The 10,457-nt window shown below is 40.6% G+C and overlaps 1 non-coding gene across 1 annotated transcript; it reads right to left on the reverse strand.

Moving 5' to 3' along the window:
* Positions 1-5,646: 5,646 nt before the first annotated feature.
* On the reverse strand, positions 5,647-5,753 carry LOC118487854. The gene has a single exon (XR_004882797.1). It is a non-coding gene; the product is annotated as a small nucleolar RNA R71 (small nucleolar RNA).
* Positions 5,754-10,457: the final 4,704 nt, after the last annotated feature.

Below are 10,457 nucleotides of genomic sequence, written 5' to 3' on the forward strand. Positions count from 1 at the left end.
CAACCACTTCATCGAGCAACAAAGCGACAACCGGGTCGCTAGAAACAGCACTTTCATCCATACAACCCTGCTCTGTTGGTGTCCTTTTCCTACCCCTCTTCAATCACCACCACAACACAACAACAAAACCATCAACATCAACGTTTCCGTTCTCTATCTAAAAAACTTAAAACAACGACGAACCCCTAGGGTTTCGACGGTAGCTGTGACGAAGAACCATGCGCCGACAAAAATAGAAACATATTACAGAAAAGGCTAGGGTTATGGCGAAGATCCGGTAAGTTTCTTTCCCCTGCATGTTACTTTTCAGTTAGATCCGCAGTCAATGATGTCTAATCGGTTGATTTTTTTTAAACCGACGAATATGCAGTTTGTTAGAGAAGATGAATGTAGTTGTTGATGTTGTTTTACAGGAATTGAGAGGGCGAAAGTGTGGGGAAAGCGTTTTACAGCAGACATTTGCGCCCACATTCCATGGATTGAGGTTCACCGAGATGTTGGTGACTACCTTGCTGGATACGTTGCATTTGTTGTGCCACAATAAGAAGGTAAAAGTCTTTTGTGTTTGTGTAGATATTTTGTTAAAAATCATATTTTTTTTAGGTTTCAAGAAATGGGGTTGTGGATTCTTCATTTAGCTTGTCTTCAAATTGTTAGATTGAAAAACAATAAGCAGCCTACAAGCTATTGTTTCATGTTTTAACTCTTGAATTTCAAACCTTCTTTTAATTTCAAAATAAATTATATAGATTTTTGGTTAGAACTCAATGGGTTAGTTTTGGGGACATGTGTTAACCTATTTGTTTAGTTGTTTAAGTGGTTGCAGTCACTTGAAAAACACACATTTAAACGCCGCCTTATCTGTCCCCTATATTGTATTGTTAGTAAATCTTTATAATTGATGCTAAAAATCCCAATCGAAACCCGCGATCAAATGCCACCATTGCTTGCCGCCATCCGCTATTATGCTTCGCCAATTCGTCGCAAATCTTTCATCGTAGTTCCGTTTTCACACATATTTTTCTTCGAGATAAATTTTAATTACTTTGTTTATTATTATCGTTGATTTGTTGTAAAGGAAAAATGGCTAACAATGTAACAATTTAAAGAAATTTATTTGGGTTTTCTTGATTTAATTTAACAAATGCTTTAGTTGAAGAAACAAGAACATGATGGTTTGTTGCTGCTTGTAATCCAAAGAGTTGAGATCATGGTCTTTATTTGATTTATGTCGATCTTATGTCAACTATGGAAGCCTCGACTTTGGAATTAAGCGGCGACGGGGTTTAAATTCATTCAAACAATACTTAAATCGTCAGTGATGTGCGCAAAATGCAACATATAAATTACATCAAATGTGGCATAAAACTAACCCTTTTTAGTACTAATATTGGAAAAGTGTGTTTTTGTCTTCCTTTTGTATTTTGAGGGTTAAAAGAGCTTAAATGGACAAAAGAAGCAAAAATGCAGCCAAATCTAACAATAATACAAGAAAAGGAATAAACGTGGCATGCCCGACCCCTAGACAGCATCTCCCCAAGCAAAAACAAGAGAACAGAAGGCTGAACACGCCCCATGCTCACTAAGCACCGGGGCGTGCCCAAGTGTCTGCAGAAAAGACAGTTGTAGAAGCTTCTATCATCCACCACGGGGGCGTGTCCAGCGGACACGAGGCCGTGGTCAACTCTAAGATTCGCAGAATCTAGGCAAATCTTGATAGTACAGATACGCTTCTGCACACGGGGTCATGCCCAGCGGACACGGGGGCGTGGTCAACTAATGCAGACAAACTGCATTTAATGAAGAAAGAGAAGATGGGTGGACACGGGGCCGTGTCCGGGCTTCTGTGCAGGCTATAAATAGGGGTGCTTGGCTCACTTGAAAACCATCCCTTGGCAAACCACCTCTCTCACACTACACCCACCCACCACCACCATCACAACCCACATCCACCACCATCATCCATCATCCATCATCCATCATAGAGTGTGTCTAGTAGTCTCGGGATCCAAGATTGATTGTAAGAGTTCTTGATAAAGAAAGGCCATGTTTGCCTAATTCTCTTACATTACTTGGTGAAGACAAGCATTTAGTGTAATACTTTTTATTTTTAATCTTTTCGCACTTTTTATTTGGTTATGTATTAATGACTTTAATAACTAGTTTCTTATGTTGAAGGTGAATCTTCCTTATCATTTGTCTGTGGTGTCTTGGCATTATTTTACTATCTATATAAAATAAAAGATTTTCACCATTCATATCTCCACGGTCTATATGGAGATATGTTGGCTACCTGATCGGGGGTTAAGGGAATGGTTTGGTAAGAGTCTTGCCATGTTAAGTGTATAGATCCTGCAAGGACCTGGGTCAAGTTTAGTAGGACCTCCTTCAATACCCACTGGCATTGGATGGCGGGGGTCCGAACTCCTTGACCCCTCATATGTAAACTACTATTAAAACATTAACCCGGCTACTTAGGATTGTATCCATGCTGACTCAAACTACTTAGCCGAGGGTAACGTCACCTTCAAAAGAGGGGCCTACCACATTACGCATTAAAAACTTAATTAATTATCTTTCAATAATCCAACCCTTTAGGATTGTATCCTTGTTGACTCAAGCTACTGGGTTGAGGGTAACATCACCTTCAAAAGAGGAGCCTACTACTATAACTAAGATAATCTCTTAAAAAGTGCAAAAGTGTGGAAATAATCAAAGGTTACACTAAAGGCGAGTCGGATCCAAGTGATTCATCTTGTCTATCTGTTTTATTTTTATTTTTATTTTTCAACATTTTTAGTTTTTATTTTCTAGTTTAAAACCTTTTTCTAAATTTTTGATTTGATTAGACGTTGAACATAAACCGGTACTAAAAGCTCTTGTGTCCTTGGACGACCTCGGTATCTTACCAACACTATACTACGCTCACGATGGGTGCACTTGCCCATATGTGTGTTTGGTGTTAGTAAAATATCGTGTTTTATAAATTTAAAACTTGACTAAAGTGTAAAAAGGACTAAAAATATACATAAAATATATAACAACCACACACGCTTCAAGTTTTTGGCGCCGTTGCCGGGGACACAAGGATTTTAAGAAAGTCAGGAATCAACGGCCTAATCGCTTTTTCTTATTTTTCTGTTTTTTTTTAGGATTTTTATAAATTTTCAGTTTTTGCAGAGCTCAGCACGGGCCGTGCCTGGTCGGACACGGGCCGTGCCCAGCACTGTTACTGGCAGTTTTTATTTTCCGAGTTACAGAGAGCTGAGCACGAGGTCGTGTTGGTGCAACACGGGGCCGTGTCGAGCTCCCCAGTAATAGGGATCCGGAAAACAATCACTGTATCTCCGCCCACGGGCCGTGTTCATCTGAGCACGGGGCCGTGGTGAAACTTCTGACCAACGTTCTCTTTTGTTTTTATTGCAGGACTTGGAACCCAGGCGCCACATCTGAACTTTCCACGCAGTGTATGAGCTCCAGTTCTAGTAGAGACATAAAAGAACCTCTAGACGAACCCGAATGCTTTCTAAGAAAAGACTTAAAGCTAAAAACCAAGAGAAAGTTTCGGGGGACCCACTTCCAATGGCAGACCAACGTACCCTCATGGATTACCTACGTCCCACCGTAGGTAATCTCGGCTCCGCTATCAATGCACCGAATGTCGAAGCCAACAACTTCGAACTTCGGCCGCATTTGATACAAATGCTTCAAAACTCCGCAACCTTCCATGGGCTTGCGGACGAAGATCCCCATTTACATATTACTAACTTCTTGGAAATATGTGATACTTTTCGGATCAATGGAGCATCAAATGACGCCATCCGCCATCGAATGTTTCCATTTTCACTAAAGGACCGAGTTAAGGCTTGGCTAAATACCCTCCCAGTTGGCTCGGTAAACACCTGGGATGAACTAGCCCAAAAGTTTCTATATAAGTTGACGTGCGTGAAGTGTGTTATATTTTAGATGTATATTTTAAGCCCTTTTTACACTTTTAGCCAAGTTTTAAATTTATAAAACACGATATTTACTAACACTAAACACACATATGGGCAAGTGCACCCATCGTGGACGTAGTATAGTGTTGGTAAGATACCGAGGTCGTCCAAGGACACAAGAGCTTTTAGTACCGGTTTATCCTCAACGTCTAATCAAATCAAAACGTTAGAAAAGATTTTTAAACTAAGAAAATGAAAACTAACTAAATGCTGAAAAAAAAAACAGATAGACAAGATGAATCACTTGGATCCGACTCGTGTATTAGTATAACCTTTGATTATTTTCGCACTTTTGCACTTGTTTAAGAGATTATCTTAGTTATTGTAGTAGGCCCCTCTTTTGAAGGCGACGTTACCCTCAACCCAGTAGTTTGAGTCAGCAAGGATACAATCCTAAAGGGTCGGATTATTGAAAGATAATGAATTAAGTTATTAATACAAATTATGGTAGGCCCCTCTTTTGGAGGTGATGTTACCCTCGACTAAGTAGTCTGAGTCAGCAGGGATACAGTCCTAAATAGCCGGGTTATAGTATTAATAGTAGTTAACTTATGAGGGGGTCAAAGAGTTTGGATCCCCGCCATCCAATACCTATGGGTATTGAAGGAGATCCTACTAAATTTGACCCAGGTCCCTTGCAGGACCTCTAAACGCTGAACAAGGGCAAGACCCTTACCAAACCGTTCCCTTAACCCCCGACCAGGTAGCCAACATACCTCCATATAGACCGTGGAGATATGAATGGTGAAAATCTTTTATTTTATATAGACAGTAAAATAATGCCAAGACACCACGAACAAACGATAAGGAAAGATCACTTTCAACATAAGCAACTAGTTATTAAAGTCATTAATACAAAACCAAATAAAAAGTGCAAAAGATTAAAAATAAAAAGTATTATACTAAACACTTGTCTTCACCAAGTGATGTAAGAGACTTAGGCAAACATGGCCTTGATTGTCAAGAACTCTTACGATCAATCTTGGATCCCGAGACGACTCACACACTCTTTGATGGACAATGGATGATGGTGGTGGATGATGGTGTTGTGATGGTGGTGGGTGGTGGATGAAGTGTGAGAGAGGTGGTGTGCCAAGGGATGAGTTGCAATGAAACCAAGCACTCCTATTTATAGGCTGAACAGAAGGCTGGGCACGGCCCCGTGTCCGCTGGACACGGGCCTTTGCATGTCTGACACTCTCTCTCTTCATTAATTGTAATTCACAATTATAATTAATGCGTCTGCTGTACTTTTGCCACGCCCCCGTGTTCACTGGGCACGGCCCTGTGGTGGGCAATAGAAGCTTCTATAGGTTTGTCTTTTCTGCTGCTTCTTGGGCACGGCCCCGTGCTGGCTGAGCACGGGGCGTGTTCAGTCTTCTGCCTTCTCTATTTTGCTTGGGAGGATGCTGTTGAGGGGTCGGGCAATCCACTTATGTTCCTTTTCTTGTATTTATGTTAGATTTAGCTGTCTTTTTGTTTCTTTTGTGAATTTGAGCTCATTTAATCCTGAAAATACAAAAGGAAGACAAAAACACTCTTTTTCCAACATTAGCACTTAAAAAGGGTTAGTTTTATGCCTCATTTGATGTAATTTATATGTTGCATTTTACACACATCAAAGTATTTCTCTCCTGCTAAGACAGCTAAATTAATGACTGAAATTAACACATATTCACAAGAGGACGGGGAATCCTTATATGAAACTTGGGAAAGGTTCAAGAAGCTACTAAGAAAGTGTCCTCATCACGGTCTTGCGGTATGGCAACAAGTATCCACTTTCTAGCTCCGGGGGTCTTTTAGGTAATCGTCGTCCAAATGAAATTTATAATCAAATTTAGAAAATTGCTCAAACCAATTTTCAATGGCACACTCCCCGAGGCACGAAATCTATTGCCACGGGCGCCTATAAGATTGATGAGAGCAGTTCCTTGCAAGCCTAAATCGAAGCCATTTCTTCAAAAATCAAAAAGTTAGAAATGGCAAAAACGGCTTCGGTTATGGCTTGCGAGGGGTGTGGTGGGCCACATGAAAATTGGAGTTGTATGAAAGAAATGGATAATCAAACAGAATCGGTAAACTACATTGATAATAGACCTAGGTCGTCGGGTCCTCCAACGGGTACCTACAACCAAGGATGGCGTAACCACCCTAACCTTGGTTGGAGAGAACCCGGCAATAGTAGTAACCAACAAAATCTAAACCAACGAACAAACTTTCAACAACCAAGAAACGAGTCACAAAATTTCTCTCAACAACAAGGGGGACGAGAAAGGCTTGAAGATACCGTATCTCGCCTCATCTCCGACACCGAAAAGAAAAACTCGGATCGATTTCAACAATTGGAATCGAATTTTAGAAATCAACAAGCTAGTATTCAAAACATTGAAAAACAATTAAATCAACTAGCTCAAAATATCTCCGAGAGACCACAAGGCGCGTTACCAAGTAATACCGAAACCAACCCAAAGGCGCAAGTACATCTCATCACATTGAGAAACCGTACCGTGGGTCCCGAGGAGGCTCCATTACCTCCAACTGAAAAGATCCGATCTAGCCAAACCACAACTCCACCAACGCCTCAACAAGAGACGGCTCCTCCACCAAATCAAGAGCCCACCAAGAATCCTCCGGTTCCGTACCCCGGTCGGTTAATTCACCAAAAGACCAATGAGCAATTCACAAAGTTCGAAAATTTGCTAAAACAATTGTATGTTAATATTCCATTTATTGAAGTCCTAACCCAAACGCCTAAATATTCAAAATTTATGAGGGCTTCTTCACTCAAAAAAGGAAAATGGAATCATTGCAATTAGTTAATTTAAGCGAAGAATGCTCTGCCTTGCTACTCAACAAACTCCCGCAAAAGAAGATTGACCCTGGAAGCTTCACAATCCCTTGTTCGATTGGGGAATCTCCCATTCGCAATGCACTAGCCGACCTCGGGGCTAGCATCAACCTCATGCCCCCATCAATGTTCGACCGACTCGGCCTTGGGAAAACAAGCCCTACAAAAATGAGCATGCAACTCGCCGATAGGTCCGTCAAATATCCACAAGGAGTCGTTGAAAATCTATTGGTCAAAGTCGGCGAATTTGTCTTTCCAGCCGACTTTGTCATATTAGATATGGAGGAAGATACCGAAGTACCACTCATCTTAGAGAGGCCATTCCTAGCTACGGCCCACGCAGTGGTAGACATGAATGGTGGAACACTAACATTAAGAGTTGGGGACAAGTAAATGAAGTTCGGAGTTTGAAAGAGAGTAGAAGACGATGACCCGGTCAATTACATGAAGGTCATAGACTCAAGTTTGGATGATGCTCTCTGACGGTGCAACATGAGATGCAAAACATCCCAATTGGATAACATATGACTGGCTTTGCGTCTAGCCAAGGACCCTTATAAACGTAGCGCACCACGGAGGCATTCCGCGGAACTATCCTTAGTTTAGTTTAGATTAATTTTTATGTTTTCTAGTTTAGTTTTAATTTTCAGGAATAAAACACACTCGGGATGGTGAAGGATACCAAGGGAAACTTGAACCAGCACCCCATGCACAAAAACAGAGCCTCCCCTAAAATTTTCTTCATTACAGCAAGTTCGGCACGGGCCGTGTCCCGCCAACACGGCCCCGTGCTGAACCGTCTGCAGAAAATCGCCCAGTTCAGGTAACTGGACACGGGGCGTGTTCGCTGAACACGTCCCCGTGCCCAGGCTTCTGTTTCTTTTTATTAATTTCTGTTACTGGCAACTTGAACACGGGGCCGTGCCCGGACACCACGGGCCCGTGTCCAGATGCCCAGTAACATTAAAATTTGTTTTTAAACACACTTTTACACATTCAATCAACCTAAAAACTTATTTTTGGGACATATTGAGGACAATGTGTAATTTAAGTGTGGGGGGATGCTAAAACATTGAATTTTGCAAGTCCTAATTACAAGCCTTACACAAAACTCTATTGGAACCGCTAAACACCCCAATTTTTTTCAAAATCTTTTCAATTCTTTTTTACTTGTCTTGGTTTAATTTGGGAATTTCAAGTTCTAAAATGGTTATATCTTTACAAATTTACAACCGATAGCGTCGTGATAAAAAGAACCAACATAAGAAAATTATGAAACAACATGACAAATCTAGTTAAGATTTGATTATATATATACTTGATCACATAAAAACTAATTCCCACAAAAAGTGAGTTTTGAGCCTTTATTGAGCATACAAATACACATATTTAAACTAAATGCTCATTTTTGTTTCTTGTGTGAATAGTCGCTTGGTTCTTACGACTCTAGAACTTGCCATGGCGATACATTCCCGGTCCTTACCAACTTAAACCCAAGTAAGTAAATGATGGAGGCATTAGGACTAACCCTTTTTATTTCAATACCATTATTTTTTTTTTTTTTTTACCACCTACCCAAAATCCCCCTAGTTAACCCCTTTGAGCCTAAACCTTTTCATTTCTTAACCCAAAACAAACACCATTTTTACGCACCAAAACACTTTTTCATTTTAAACCCTTTATTTTAGTAACAAAGCTCGGTTTGCTTGTGACTTCCTTAATCTTTATCATTAAAAAAAATGAAGTTAGCAATAAACAAACAAAGCTCCTCAAAAGAAGGCTTGTTTGAATAATGCTTCATTGGAATAAAAAGTCACAAAAACAAAATGTTTTACGAAAACCGACGCTTTTCACGCCTTTCGCCCTTTTCTACTAACCACTAACCCAACCACCTACCTTTAACCCAAGCCTAACCCTTCCCCCAAAAAGTCCTCTTGATATTTACAAAGGTGTATAGTTAAAAAGGAGGAGGATTGATTATTTGGCAAGCTTATGGTAGAAGTAAGTTCCATGCCGCTCTCGAGTGTTTCACAAAAATACATCTTCGGCCGAGTGTTGAGTGATCCCCCGTGAGGTATGTGACCTTGTATATAAATGGAATTTTAAAGAGGCATGTTATGCCCAAATAAGTAATTTATTTTATGTAATGTTCTAAATAAATCACGACGAATAGGATTGTAAATAAAATAAAAATAAAACCTAATAAAGAATCTTGGAATCCCGACACTCTATGACAAGCCCAAAAACCTTCTCTTCTACCCATTCCGTTTGGGAGTGTAAGCCACATTATAAAGAGTTTTGCTTGAGGATAAGCAAAGATTCAAGTGTGGGGGTATTTGATGTGCGAAAAATGTAACATATAAATTAAATCAAATGTAGCATAAAACTAACCCTTTTTTAGTACTAATGTTGGAAAAAGTGTGTTTTTGTCTTCCTTTTGTATTTTCAGGGTTAAAAGAGCTTAAATGGACAAAAGAAGCAAAAATGCAGCCAAATCTAACAATAATACAAGAAAAGGAATAAACGTGGCATGCCCGACCCCTCGACAACATCTCCCCAAGTAAAAACAAGATAACAGAAGGCTGAACACGCCCCGTGCTCACTGAGCATGGGGGCGTGCCCAAGTGTCTGCAGAAAAGACAAAGTTGTAAAAGCTTCTATGACCCACCACGGGGGCGTGTCCAGCGGACACGGGGCCGTGGTCAACTTTAAGATTCGCAGAATCTAGGGAAATCTTGATAGTACAAATACGCTTCTGCACACGGGGTCGTGCCCAGCGGACACGGTGGCGTGGTCAACTAATGCAGACAAACTGCATTTAATGAAGAAAGAGAAGATGGGTGGACACGGGGCCATGTCCGGGCTTCTGTGCAGGCTATAAATAGGGGTGCTTGGCTCACTTGCAAACCATCCCTTGGCAAACCACCTCTCTCACACTACACCCACCCACCACCACCATCACAACCCACATCCACCACCATCATCCATCATCCATCATAGAGTGTGTGTAGTACTCTCGGGATCCAAGATTGATCGTAAGAGTTCTTGACAATCAAAGGGCATGTTTGCCTAAGTCTCTTACATCACTTGGTGAAGACAAACATTTAGTGTAATACTTTTTATTTTTAATCTTTTCTCACTTTTTATTTGGTTATGTATTAATGACTTTAACAACTAGTTTTTTATGTTGTAGGTGAATCTTCCTTATCATTTGTCCGTGGTGTCTTGGCATTATTTTACTGTCTATATAAAATAAAAGATTTTTCACCATTCATATCTCCACGGTCTATATGGAGATATGTTGGCTACCTGGTCGGGAGTTAAGGGAATAGTTTGGTAAGAGTCTTGCCTTGTTCAGTGTATAGATCCTGCAAGGACCTGGGTCAAGTTTAGTAGGACCTCCTTCAATACCCACTGGCATTGGATGGCGGGGGTCCGAACTCCTTGACCCCCTCATATGTAAACTACTATTAAAATATTAACCCGACTACTTAGGATTGTATCCCTGCTGACTCAAACTACTTAGCCGAGGGTAATGTCACCTTCAAAAGTGGGGCCTACCACATTACGCATTAATAACTTAATTAATTATCTTTCAATAATCCAACCCT

This window comes from Helianthus annuus, chromosome 15 (genome assembly GCF_002127325.2).
Source record: "Helianthus annuus cultivar XRQ/B chromosome 15, HanXRQr2.0-SUNRISE, whole genome shotgun sequence".
Taxonomy (NCBI): Eukaryota; Viridiplantae; Streptophyta; class Magnoliopsida; order Asterales; family Asteraceae; genus Helianthus; species Helianthus annuus.